The sequence below is a fragment of the Ascaphus truei genome, unplaced genomic scaffold (genome assembly GCF_040206685.1).
Source record: "Ascaphus truei isolate aAscTru1 unplaced genomic scaffold, aAscTru1.hap1 HAP1_SCAFFOLD_213, whole genome shotgun sequence".
NCBI lineage: Eukaryota > Metazoa > Chordata > Amphibia > Anura > Ascaphidae > Ascaphus > Ascaphus truei.
The window spans coordinates 370888-382126 of NW_027455043.1; positions in this window are offsets into that span (position 1 = coordinate 370888).

Sequence of the window (11239 nt, forward strand, 5' to 3'; positions counted from 1 at the left end):
ACGCAGGGTTAATAAGAAAAGAGACAGTCGGATACACACAGAGAAGTGATCATATGGATAACCTGTATCGGTGACAGACTTCAGGAGAAATGATATGACCCAAATTATTGAGGAACCAACCAGGAGAGGGGCAATACTGGATTTGTTCATATCAAACAATGTAGAGGTAATAACAAATATTCAAGTCCTGGGACATTTGGGTAACAGTGATCATAACATGGTCTCATTTGAAATAAATTATCAAAAACAGATTACAGGCATACCCCGGTTTAAGGACACTCGCGAGTAAGTACATACAGTATCGCCCAATAGGCAAACTGCATCTCACGCATGTGCCTGTTGTCACGTCCTGAACAGCTCCCTACCTGTACCGAAGCTGTGCACAAGCGGGGAGACTATAGAGCCTGTTACAAATGCGTAATTTACATCAGTTATGCACGTATATGACGATTGCAGTACAGTACATGCATCGATAAGTGGGAAAAAGGTAGTGCTTCACTTTAAGTACATTTTCACTTTACATACATGCTTCGGTCCCATTGCGTACGCTAATGCGGGGTATGCCTGTACTTGGGTTTAACAAAGACCTTAAACTTTGGAAAGGCAGATTTTAATAAACTGAGGTCTAATCTAGTAGTAATACAATGGGATGATGTTTTTGCAGGAAAAATGTAGAAGATAAATGGGCAGTTTTAAAACATTGTTAGAAAAGCACACTTATCAGTGTATACCCTTGGGTAATAAGTATAAAAGAAATAACTCAAAACCAATGTGGCTAAATAAACAGGTAGGGGAGGAAATGGACAAGAAGAGGAAGGCGTTTAGATTCTTTAAGTCAGAAGGGACGAAGACATCGTATCAGGATTATAAGGAATGTAACAAAAATTGCAAAAGGGCAATCAAATTAGCAAAAATGGATAATGAAAAAAGGATTGCAATAGAAAGTAAGGTCAACCCTAAAAAGTTCTTTAAGTACCTTAATAACAAAAAAATGAGAAAAGAAAATATAGGACCCTTTCCGTGTGAGATGGGTAGGCAGATTATTGGAGATAAGGAAAAAGCTGAGGAATTAAACAAATTCTTTGCCTCTGTGTTTACCAGGGAAGAATCAAATTCAATAGTAGTGCCGCAGGAGGAAGCCACAACCTCCACATTAATGAGCAATTGGTTAACTGAGGAAGAAGTTCATATGCGACTTGAAAAAATGAAAGTAAATAAGGCACCTGGCCCCGATGGCATACAGCCAAGAGTTCTCAAGGAGTTAAGCTCAGTAATAGCCAAACCATTATATTTAATATTCAAGGACTCCATTTCCACAGGCTCAGTACCACAAGATTGGCGTAAAGCAGATGTGGTGCCTATATTTAAAAAGGGAGCTAGATCACAACCGGGAAATTACAGACCTGTAAGCCTGACTTCAATAGTAGGGAAACTACTTGAAGGTTTAATACGGGATAATATTCAGAAATACCTAATGGAAAACAAAATTATTAGTAATAGTCAGCATGGATTTATGAAGGATAGATCTTGCCAAACTAACCTTATTTGTTTCTTTGAGGAGGTAAGTAGGAATTTAGACCAGGGTAATGCAGTTGATGTGGTCTATTTAGATTTTGCAAAGGCTTTTGATACGGTTTCACACAAGAGGTTGGTGTACAAAATAAAGAAAATTGGACTCAGTAATAATATATGCACCTGGATTAAAAACTGGTTAAAGGACAGACAACAGAGGGTTGTCATAAATGGAACTTTTTCAGGTTGGGCTAAAGTCGTGAGTGGAGTACCTCAGGGATCGGTTTCATCACTCACAGGTTTTTTACCTCCCACAACGGACACTGACTAAGCTCTATTCCAATTGCCTGATTTTGGGGCTTTCTTGTAAGTTCCCATTGCATCTGTGTGTTCCATGATGTTTGCTCACTAAATCCATTTGTTGTCCTTTCAATCCGTGCAGCAATTCTTTATTGTCCTCTCTCCATGTCCCCATTATAGTTATAGGGTTATCATAATTTCATCACACAGTGTTGCACTATCATCTGTGTGATGCTTTGTCCCTTTATGTTCACCCGGTGTACTGCGCTCCCTGACTTCTCGACACTGCAACTAGTAAAGGATCAACAAGGAAGATCCATTGAAGGTTGAGCTACAATTGAACACTGGTTGTGTATTTTATTTTCTCCTTTTTTCTTTTTATTGTTGCCTCACCCTTATTGTTGGTTCACCATTGTATGTCATTTTTCCCTACCTGGAACCCCCTCAGGAGCGCCTGGTGATTTCCGTGTTCTTTTATCAAACGGGCAATGGATGGAAGGGAAGTAAACATAATTATGCCCCTTTACAAAGCACTAGTAAGACCACACCTTGAATATGGAGTACAATTTTGGGCACCAAATCCTAAGAAAAGACATTATGGAACTAGAGAGAGTTCAGAGAAGAGCCACCAAATTAATAAAGGGGGTGGACAATCTAACTTATGAGGAGAGGCTAGCTACAGATGCAGCAACGAGTATTAGAACTCTGCCTGGGTATTTTCTGGGGCAGTCTCACAGTAAATGCCTCAACATTGCCTCAATATTTCTGTGAGATTCTTAATGGCCCATAGGATTAACACCGCAGGGGGTCCCTGCAAACTGAATGGGACAGCAGGGACCCCTGCTGTGTCAATCCGATGGGCCATTAAGAATCTCACAGAAATGTTGAGTCAATTACTGTGAGACTGCCCCAGAATCTCCAAGGAATTTCTCCGGTAAGCGTTCTAATACTGGTGGCTGCATCAGTAAATTAGTTTTAGTTACATTAGAAAAGAGGCGTCTAAGAGGCGATATGATAACTATATACAGTACAAATATATTCGGGGACAATACATGGAGCTTTCAAAAGACCTATTCATCCCACGGGCAGTACTAAGGACTCGGGGCCATCCCTTAAGGTTGGAGGAAAGGAAATTTCACCAGCAACAAAGGAAAGGGTTCTTTACAGTAAGGGCAGTTAAAATGTGGAATTCATTACCCATGGAGACTGTGATGGCAGATACAATAGATTTGTTCAAAAAAAGGTTGGATATCTTTTTAGATGGGAAAGGTATACAGGGATATACCAAATAAGTATACAGTACATGGGAAAGATGTTGATCCAGGGATTAATCCGATAGTCAATTCTTGGAGTCAGGAAGGAATTCATTGTTCCCCTTAATGGGTTTTTTTGTTTGCCTTGCTCTGGATCAATAAGTAAGTATAGATATAGGATAAAGTATCTGTTGTCTAAATTTAGCATAGGTTGAACTTTATGGACCTACGTCTTTTTTCAACCTCATCAACGATGTAACTATGTAAGTTACAATAAAAGCCAGACAAACACTCTGGGTATCAACGTTTTATTTAAACACCTGAAATCTTGACCCTCCGCCTGCAGTTTGGGAAAGGCAGAGGTTTTGGGATCTGTGTGTGTGGGGTTTACTGTGTCTGGGGAGACCCCTAAATGTTCTGTGTGACCCCTAAATGTTCTCTCTGTGTCTGGGAAGACCCCTAAATGTTCTCTCTGTGTTTGGGAAGACCCCTAAATGTTCCCCAGTGTCGCTCGCTTCAAAATAACCCAGAAAAGTAGCCTTGAGCCCTCGGTGACAGGGCGCTATGCCCAGAGGGACTAGGCTCCCCTTACCTGTGAGTGTGGACTGCGTCCCCCCTGGCCACTCCCCCCCTCTGGCAGCAGGGCTGACGTGGCAGGGGGAAGGGTCAGGGAGGTTAGAAATAGACAGAGGCAGGGGCACGGGGTCAGTCTGCACCCGGGCATGAGATTCCGCCCACTCTGCCCTTTAATGTGAATACTGTTACATATGTTGGTTGTACGTGTTTAAAATAAAAAAAGGAATAAATAACTAGAATTTATACTGACTTTGTGTTAGTAACTCCCTTAACTTCTCCAACAGCTGTTGAGTTCCCCTTTGGCGCTTAACGTGTTAGAAACACGTGTCACTATTTCTCTGCATTAATTTGCAGGTCATTGGAAGAGTTGCACAGTGACAGCAATTTGTACACTCACCATCTTCCCCCGAGGCGGCTCCTCCTTTTCAGCCATTGTTTGCTCCTCCTTGCTGAATTGCGGCTGCGGTCTTATCCCCTCTCTGCCTCCGATCTGTATGAAGGACAATGCTTTCAGAGATATTCTGGGCCCTTCCAACTCCCCAATCTGACCCTTCCTCTCCCTGACCTTGCAGCGCACAGTATTACCTGCTATGATGCCTCTCAGCATACCATGGTAACTCATTCTGAACATACATGTGTCCTTTCTACATGTTACTCAGCTTCTATGACCAGGGCCACAGGCAGGTTTCCTGGGGCCCAGGACTAGGGCTTCCACCGGGGCCCCCCACCCACGTGTCTGCGACCTTGCGAGAACCCCCTCCCCCCCGTTTTCTCTTACACTGCCCCCTTCTCACACACCACCTCGCTCTCACCCCCCTCATACACTCCCACTGTCACTCTTTCCTTTTCATACCCCCAGGCCCAGTACCCCATTACACCCACCTCCCCAGACCCAGTACCCTGTCATACCCCCAAGCCCAGTTCCCCATTATACCCCTATCCCAAAGCCCAGTACCCCCTTATACCACCTGCCCCAGAACCCATGATACCCCCCTCCCCATGCCCAGTACCCCGTTATACCCCCCTGCCAAAACTCAGTACCCTGTAATACCCCCAGATCCAGTACCCAGTTATACCCACCTCCCCAGATCCAGTACCAGTTATGCCCCATACACTGGCCCAGTACCCCGTGATACACCCCTCTCTTGGTTCAGTACCCCGTTATACCCAGTCCCAGTACCCAGTTATACCTCCTCTTTGTCAGCCTCCTCACACTTCTCATCTTCTTCATCCTCCCACGCTGTTGAGCTGGAACTGGAGCTCAAAGGGTACCAAGCTGACAGGCTAAACGGCTCCCGCTCCGTGTGCTCCCCGACCTGCAGGAGACATAACGTGTGTGTAACCAGGACAGTGATACTCTGTATCGCAAGAGCTCCTGTGACACTTATACCCACTCCTCAGGCCAAGTACCCCGTTATACCACAGGTCTAGTACCCCATTATAAATGAGGCCCAGTACCCCGTTATACCCCCCTTCCATGGCCCAGTAACCGTTATACCCCTTTTCCCAGGCCCAGTACCCCGTAATAACCCCTCCCCAGGTCCAGTACCCCGTTATACCCCCTCCCCAGGCCAAGTACCCAGTCACATATAGAGGCCTATGCTAGTAGCCTTCATAAAGCAACTCGCTTGTTCTATTACGCCGGAGCAGAACCGCGTTCATTTGAGGTCCGGGACCCCCTGCTTCCTGATATACAGGCCCCGTTATAGGGGGCATGTATCACCTATGCATTTAAATGTCTCGTGTCACATGACCATGGGATTTAAATGCATAGGAGATACCGGCACCCCATAACGGGGCCTATATCTCAGGCAGCAGGGGTTCCCGGACCTCAAGTCAACGCAGTTCTGCTCCGGAGACCTCCTGCTCACGTGCACTAGTATTACATTTTTTATTAAAACAGCTTCATTTCCTTAGTGGCTAGCCGCTAATGCAATGAAGGAATTCAACCTCAATAGCCAGTTTATTGAGGGCAGAGGGGGTGGATGAAGGGGGTAGTAGCCCCAGGGAGGGTAATTAAGCCTGCCTGGAAGGTTGCGGGAGGAGTTAACTCGCGGAACCGCTATGGTAATGAAGGGGTTAACCAGTGCTGCTAGCACCCTCTAGGCCTAAACATCTATCCTTGGGGGAACTACCCCCTTCACCCAATCCCTCTACCCACAATAAAGAAAAACACACAACAACTCTACTACCCACCTCCTCTACCCCCAACAACACCCCCCCCCCCCCACCCTCAACACATACAGTACAGTAATGGGCAAAATTACTATTATCGAGATATGAATAATAGTGTATTTGCCCATTAGGGTGTTAGTGTGAGAGTGTGTGTGTGCGTGTGTGTATGTGTAAGTGGGCGAGTGTGGGTGCATGCGCGCAAGGAGGAGAGTGAGGGTGAGAAGGAGCATGAGGGAGAGAGTGTGAGTGTGAGAAGGAGCATAAGGGGGAGAGTGTGAAGGGGAGAAGGAGTGTAAGGGGGATAGTGAGGGGGATAAGGAGCGTAAGGGGGAGAGTTTGAGGGAGAGAGTGTGAGTGTGAGAAGGAGCATAAGGGGGAGAGAGTGAGTGTGAGAAGGAACATAAGGCAGAGAGGGTGAAGGGAAGAAGGAGCGTAAGGGGGAGAGTTTGAGGGAGAGAGTGTGAGGGGGAGAAGGAGCGTAAGGGGGATAGTGGAGCGTAAGGCGGAGTGTGAGGGCGAGAAGGAGTGTGAGGGGGAGAAGGAGTGTAAGGGGGAGAGTGAGGGGGAGATGAAGCGAAAGGGGGAGAGTCTGAGGGGGAGAAGTAGCGTGGGGGGGAGAGTGTGAGGGGAGAAGGAGCGTAGGGGGGAGAGACTGTGAGGGGAGAAGGAGAAAAGGGGGAGAGTGTGAGGGGCAGAGCGTGAGGGGGAGAATGAGCGTGTGGGGGAGAAGGAGCGAAAGTGGGAGAGTGTGAAGGGGATAAGGATTGTAATGGGGAGAGTGTGAGGGGGAGAAGGAGCGTGAAGGGGAGAAGGAGCGTAAGGGGGAGAAGGAGCGTAAGGGGGAGAAGGAGCGTAAGGGGGAGAAGGAGAGTAAGGGGGAGAAGGAGAGTAAGGGGGTGAAGGAGAGTAAGGGGAGAAGGAGCGTAAGGGGGTGAAGGAGCGTAAGGGGGAGAGTGTGAGCGGGAGAAGGAGCATAAGGGGGAGAAGGAACGTAAGGGGGTGAAGGAGAGTAAGGGGGTGAAGGAGAGTAAGGGGGAGAGTGTGAGGGGGAGAAGGAGCGTAAGGGAGAGAGTGTGAGGGGGAGAAGGGGCGTTAGGGGGTAATGGAGCGTAAGGGGTAGAGTGTGAGGGGGACAAGGAGCGTAAGGGGGAAAATGTGAGGGGGAGAAGGAGCGTAAGGGAGAAAATGTGAGGGGGAGAAGGAGCGTACAGGGGAGAGTGTGAGGGGGGAGAAGGAGCGAAAGTGGGAGAGTGTGAGGGGGATAAGGATTGTAATGGGGAGAGTGTGAGGGGGAGAAGGAGCGTGAAGGGGAGAAGGAGCGTGAAGGGGAGAAGGAGAGTAAGGGGGTGAAGGAGAGTAAGGGGGTGAAGGAGAGTAAGGGGAGAAGGAGCGTAAGGGGGTGAAGGAGCGTAAGGGGGTGAAGGAGCAGAAGGGGGAGAGTGTGAGGGGGAGAAGGAGTGTAAGGGGGATAAGGAGCGTAAAGGGGGAGAAGGAGAGTAAGGGGGTGAAGGAGAGTAAGGGGGTGAAGGAGAGTAAGGGGAGAAGGAGCGTAAGGGGGTGAAGGAGCGTAAGGGGGAGAGTGTGAGGGGGAGAAGGAGCGTAAGGGGGAGAAGGAACGTAAGGGGGTGAAGGAGAGTAAGGGGGTGAAGGAGAGTAAGGGGGAGAGTGTGAGGGGGAGAAGGAGCAAAAGGGGGAGAGTGTGAAGGGGGAGAATGTGAGGGGGAGAAGGAGCGTACAGGGAAGAGTGTGAGGGGGGGAGAAGGAGAGAAAGGGGGAGAGTGTGAAGGGCAGAATTTGATAAGGAGGAGAGCGTGAGGGGAGAGTGTGAGGGGGGAGAAGGAGTGTAAGGAGGAGAGCGTGAGGGGGAGAAGGAGCGTAAGGGGAAGAGCGTGAGGGGAACTAGGAGCGAAAGGGGGAGAGTGTGAGGGGAAGAAGGAGCGAAATTGGGAGAGTGTGAGGGGAAGAAGGAGTGTAAGGAGGAGAGCGTGAGGGTACAGGAGCGTAAGGGGGAGAGTGTGAGGGGGAGAAGGAGCGTAAAGGGAGAAGGAGCGTAAGGGGGAGAGTGTGAGGGGGAGAAGGAGAGTGAGGGGGAGAGTGTGAGGGGTAGAAGGAGCGTAAGGGGGAGAAGGATCATAAGGGGGAGAGTGTGAGGGGGAGAGTGTGAGGGGAAGAAGGAGCGTAAGGGGGAGAAGGAGCGTAAGGGGGAGAGTGTGAGGGGGAGAATGTGAGGGGAAGAATGAGCGTAAGGGGGAGAGTGAGGGGGAGAAGGAGTGTAAGGGGAGAGTGTGAGGGGGGAGAATGAGCGTAAAGGCGAGAGTGTGAGGGGGAGAAGGAGCGTAAGGGGGACAGTGTGAGGGAGAGATGGAGTGTTAGGGGGAGAGTGTGAGTGGGAGAAGGACTGTAAGGGGGAGAAGGAGCGTAAGGGGAGAGTGTGAGGGGGAGAAGGAGCGTAAGGTGGAGAGTGAGGGGGAGAAGGAGCGTAAGAGGAAGAGTGAGGGGGAGAAGGAGTGTAAGGGGGAGAGTGAAGGGGAGAAGGAGCGTACAGGGGAGAGTGTGAGGAGTGCAAGGGGGAGAATGTGAGGGGGAGAAGAAGTGTAAGGGGAGAGTGTGAGGGGGAGAAGGAGCGTAAGGGGAGAGTGTGAAGGGGAGAATGAGCGTAAGGGGGAGAGTATGAGGGGGAGATGGAGCGTTAGAGGGGAGCGGGAGGGGGAGAAGGAGCATAAGGGGGAGAGTGAGGGGGAGAAGGAGTGTACAGGGGAGAGTGTGAGGAGCGTAAGGGGGAGAATGTGAGAGGGAGAAGGAGTGTAAGGGGAGAGTCTGAGGGTGAGAAGGAGTGTAAGGGGAGAGTGTGAGGGGGAGAAGGAGCGTAAGGGGAGAGTGTGAGGGGGAGAAGGAGCATAAGGGGGATAGTGTGAGGGGGAGAATGAACGTAAGGGGGAGAGTGTGAGGGGGAGAAGGAGCGTAAGGGGGAGATTGTGAGGGAGAGAAGGAGCATAAGGTGTAGAGTGTGAGGGAGAGAAGGGGCAAAAGGGGAAGAGTGAGGGGGAGAAGGAGTGTAAGGGGGAGAGTGAAGGGGAGAAGGAGCGTACAGGGGAGAGTGTGAGGGGGAGAAGGAGCGTAAGGTGGAGAGTGAGGGGGAGAAGGAGCGTAAGGGGAAGAGTGAGGGGGAGAAGGAGTGTAAGGGGGAGAGTGAAGGGGAGAAGGAGCGTACAGGGGAGAGTGTGAGGAGTGCAAGGGGGAGAATGTGAGGGGGAGAAGAAGTGTAAGGGGAGAGTGTGAGGGGGAGAAGGAGCGTAAGGGGAGAGTGTGAGGGGAGAATGAGCGTAAGGGGGAGAGTATGAGGGGGAGATGGAGCATTAGAGGGGAGCGGGAGGGGGAGAAGGAGCATAAGGGGGAGAGTGAGGGGGAGAAGGAGTGTACAGGGGAGAGTGTGAGGAGCGTAAGGGGGAGAATGTGAGAGGGAGAAGGAGTGTAAGGGGAGAGTCTGAGGGTGAGAAGGAGTGTAAGGGGAGAGTGTGAGGGGGAGAAGGAGCGTAAGGGGAGAGTCTGAGGGGGAGAAGGAGCATAAGGGGGATAGTGTGAGGGGGAGAATGAACGTAAGGGGGAGAGTGTGAGGGGGAGAAGGAGCGTAAGGGGGAGATTGTGAGGGAGAGAAGGAGCATAAGGTGTAGAGTGTGAGGGAGAGAAGGGGCAAAAGGGGGAGAGTGTGAGGGGGAGAAGGAGCGTTAGGGGAGAGTGTGAGGGGGAGAAGGAGCGTAAGGGGAGAGTGTGAGGGGGAGAATGAGCGTAAGGGGGAGAGTATGAGGGGGAGAATGAACGTAAGGGGGAGAGTGTGAGGGGGAGAAGGAGCGTAAGGGGGAGATTGTGAGGGAGAGAAGGAGCATAAGGTGTAGAGTGTGAGGGAGAGAAGGGGCAAAAGGGGGAGAGTGTGAGGGGAGAAGGAGCGTTAGGGGGGAGAGTGTAAGGGGGAGAGTGTGAAGGGAAGAAGGAGCATAAGGGAGAGAGCGTGAGGGGGGAGAAGGAGTGTGAGGGGGAGAAGGAGCGTAAGGGGAGAGTGTGAGGGGGAGAAGGAGCATAAGGGGGATAGTGTGAGGGGGGAGAATGAACGTGAGGGGGAGAGTGTGAGGGGGAGAAGGAGCGTAATGGGGAGATTGTGAGGGAGAGAGTGTGAAGGGAAGAAGGAGCATAAGGGAGAGAGCGTGAGGGGGAGAAGGAGTGTGAGGGGGAGAAGGAGCGTAAGAGGAGAGCATAAGGGGGAGAGCGTGAGGGGAGAAGGAGCGTAAGGGGGATAGTGTGAGGGGGACAAGGCGCGTAAGGGGGAGAGTGTGAGGGGTAGAAGGAGCATAAGGGGAGAGTGTGAGGGGAAGGAGCGTAAGGGGAGAACGTGAGGGGGTAAAGGAGCGTAAGGGGATAGTGTGAGGGAGAAGTTCATAAGGGGGAGATTGTGAGGGCTAATGGAGCGAAAGGGGGAGAGTGAGGGAGAGAAGGAGTGTAAGGGGGGAGAGTATGAGAGGGAGAATGAGCGTAAGGGGAGGAGTGAGGGGGAGAAGGAGCGTAAGGGGAGAGTGTGAGGTAGAGAAGGAGCATAAGGGGAGAGCGTGAGGGGGTGAAGGAGAGTGAGGGGAGAGTGTGAGGGGAAAAAGGATCGTAAGAGGAGAGCGTAAGGGGGAGAGGGTCAGGGGAGAAGGAGCGTAAGGGGGAGAGTGTGAGGGGGAGAGTGTGAGGTGGGAGAAGGCACGTAAGGGGGATAGTGTGAGGGGAGAAGGCGCGTAAGAGGGAGATTGTGAGGGGGAGAAGGAGCATAAGGGGGAGAGTGTGAGGGAGAGAAGGAGACATAAGGGGGAGAGTGTGAGGGGGAGAAGGCGCGTAATAGGGAGATTGTGAGGGGGAGAAGGAGCATAAGGGGGGAGATTGTGAGGGGAGAAGGTGCGTAAGGGGAGAGTGTGAGGGGGAGAATTAGCGTAAGGGGGAGAGTGTGAGGGGAGAGTGTGAGGGGGAGAATGAGCGTAAGGGGGAGGGTGTGAGGGGGAGAAGGAGCGTAAGGGGGAGAGTGTGAGGGGGAGAAGGATCATAAGGGGGAGAATGTGAGGGGGGAGAAGATGCGTAAGGGAGAGAGTGTGACGGGGAGAAGGATCATAAGGGGGAGATTGTGAGGGAGAAGGAGCATAAGGGGGAGAGTTGTGAGGGGGAGAATGAGCGTAAGGGGGAGAGTGTGAGGGGGAGAATGAGCGTAAGGGGGAGAGTGTGAGGGGGAGAAGGAGCATAAGGGGGAGAGTGTGAGGGGGAGAAGGAGCGTAAGGGGGAAGAGTGTGAGGGGAGAAGGAGAGTAAGGGGGAGAGTGTGAGGGGGAGAAGGCGCGTAAGAGGGAGATTGTGAGGGGGAGAAGGAGCATAATGGGGAGAGTGTAAGGGAGAGAAGGAGCA